The sequence below is a fragment of the Onychomys torridus genome, chromosome 11 (genome assembly GCF_903995425.1).
Source record: "Onychomys torridus chromosome 11, mOncTor1.1, whole genome shotgun sequence".
Classification (NCBI taxonomy): domain Eukaryota; kingdom Metazoa; phylum Chordata; class Mammalia; order Rodentia; family Cricetidae; genus Onychomys; species Onychomys torridus.
The window spans coordinates 75,042,171-75,044,267 of record NC_050453.1 but is presented as its reverse complement, the minus strand read 5'-3'; the positions used below and the strand labels follow the sequence as shown (position 1 = coordinate 75,044,267).

The 2,097-nt window shown below is 36.6% G+C and overlaps 1 non-coding gene across 1 annotated transcript; it reads left to right on the top strand.

Annotated features, from left to right (window-relative positions):
* Positions 1 to 1,407: 1,407 nt before the first annotated feature.
* LOC118593587 lies at positions 1,408 to 1,568 on the top strand. The gene has a single exon (XR_004946260.1). It is a non-coding gene; the product is annotated as a U1 spliceosomal RNA (small nuclear RNA).
* The last annotated feature ends 529 nt before the right edge of the window (positions 1,569 to 2,097 follow it).

Genomic DNA, 2,097 nt, shown 5'->3' with positions numbered 1-2,097 from the left:
ACATGTTGCATGCAAGTAAACATACACCTGCATGAGCAATTGTGCATGCAAGCTTATAAGAGATATGCAATTTGTGTGGGCCTTATTTAATCTTCATTTTAATTTTCAAGTCATTTTATCCTTGCTATACATGAAAAAACAAAACCAAGAATGATCATGCTTTTTAAACATATGATAATGTAACAGTAATAGATAAAAGGTATCTCTTACTTCAAAATCCATAAGTCCAAAATTCCATGACATTTACTATTAAATGTTCCTGTTTTTCTTTTTCTCTTTCATTTTTGCTTTTCTTTCTTTCTTTCTTCCTTTCTTCCTTCCTTTCTTTCTTTTTCCTCCCTCCCTTCCTTCCTTCTTTCCTCCCTTCCTTCCTTCATTTTCTTTTCTTTCTTGAGACATGATCCCTCTACACAGCACTGAATGCCCTGGAACAAACTATGTTGACCAGGCTTGCCTCTGAGTCCTGGAATTAAATGTGTGCACCACCACATCCAGCCTAAATGTTTTGGTTTTAAAATAAACCAGGGTCAATGAGATGGCTTCTCAGTTAAGAACACTTGCTGCCAAGCCTGAGAACATGAGTTCAGTTCCAGAGTATATGGTATAATGAGGGGACCAACTTTCATGACTTAGTTTCTAACCTCTGCACAGTAACGGTTGTGTAGTGGCCATGTCCTGTGCTCCTTTCCATAAAATAAACTACTAATAATTATCATAGCATAAACTTCGAAACAGGTTTTCTTGTTGTTGGTTGTTAGTTTGAATTTTGTGTTTTGTAGTCGAGATCAAAATCAAGGCATTATACACACTACACAAGCCTATATGTCGTTACAGAGTCTCATGCATTTTATCAGTACAACCACATCTTGAAAAAGATATGTTAATTCCTCAGCGAAGATCTTTGCCTGTTGTACATTTGATAGATGATTGACTAACTTCTCCAATGTAAAAATAAATAAAAAGCTAAGTAAGAAAATAAATAATGCACTGGAAAAATGAGCTGAGGGTATTTGGAGAGACAGCTCAACAGTCAAGAGCACTGGTTGCTCTTCTAGAAGATGAGACTTAGTTTCAATCACTCAGACACAGCTAGCATCCATCTGTAACTAAGTTCCAGGGAATCTAATGACCTCTTTTTGCATCCAAAGTCACCAGGCAAGCACTCAGTGAGTGCACAGACAAGCCTGCAGGCAAAGCACTCATACACATAAAATGAAATTAAATTTAAAAAATTAAGGTTCAGTTTTAAAATACTTTTCTAAATATAGAGTACTCAAAAGTATATAGATGGCCAATAAATATCTGAAAACATGTTTAATATCCTTAGCTGTTGGGAAATGGATATTAAAAATATTGTGTGATTTCATCTAAACCCAGGCAGAATGACAAGTGTCAAGGAAAGAAAGGATGCTTATCTGGCAGAGGAGCTACTATGATCACAACGTGGTTTTCCCAGGATGAAGCTTATCCATTGCACTCTGGATTGCTGACCCCTTCAATTTCCCCAAGGAAGGGAAGCTTGACTGCATAATTTATTGCAAGAGGATACTGTGTTCCATACTCCCCAGCAAAAATAAATTAAAAAGGAAAAGAAACAGAAAGAAAGTTAAAGAAAATGAGTTTAAATGCAGATGGAAATTTGGGGGAAAAGGGATACACATCCACTGTTTGTGAAAATGAAAAGTGGTCTAGCCACTGTGGAAAATCAGTGTGGAGTTTCTCAAAATGATAATATTAGAACTACCGTATAAATGAGTTGTACATAAGCTCACATCCAAAGGAAGGACTCTATCCATCACAAAGATAGCTACATATCAATGTTTATTGTTGCTATATTCTCAATAGCAAAGAAATAGAATCAACCTGGATGCCTACCAATGAATGAACTCACCACACAAATGTGGTACGAGAACACAGTGGAAGATTGTTGAACCATAAAGAAAAGTGAAGTGATGGAATTCTGAGGAACACAGAGGGAACTGAAAAGTATTACGTTAAATGAGGTGACCCCAGTTCAGAGATGTAAACACTGCGTGCCCGATCTTATGTGCAGATTCTAGCTTCTAACTGACATATATTTGTATTGATGTGGGAGGG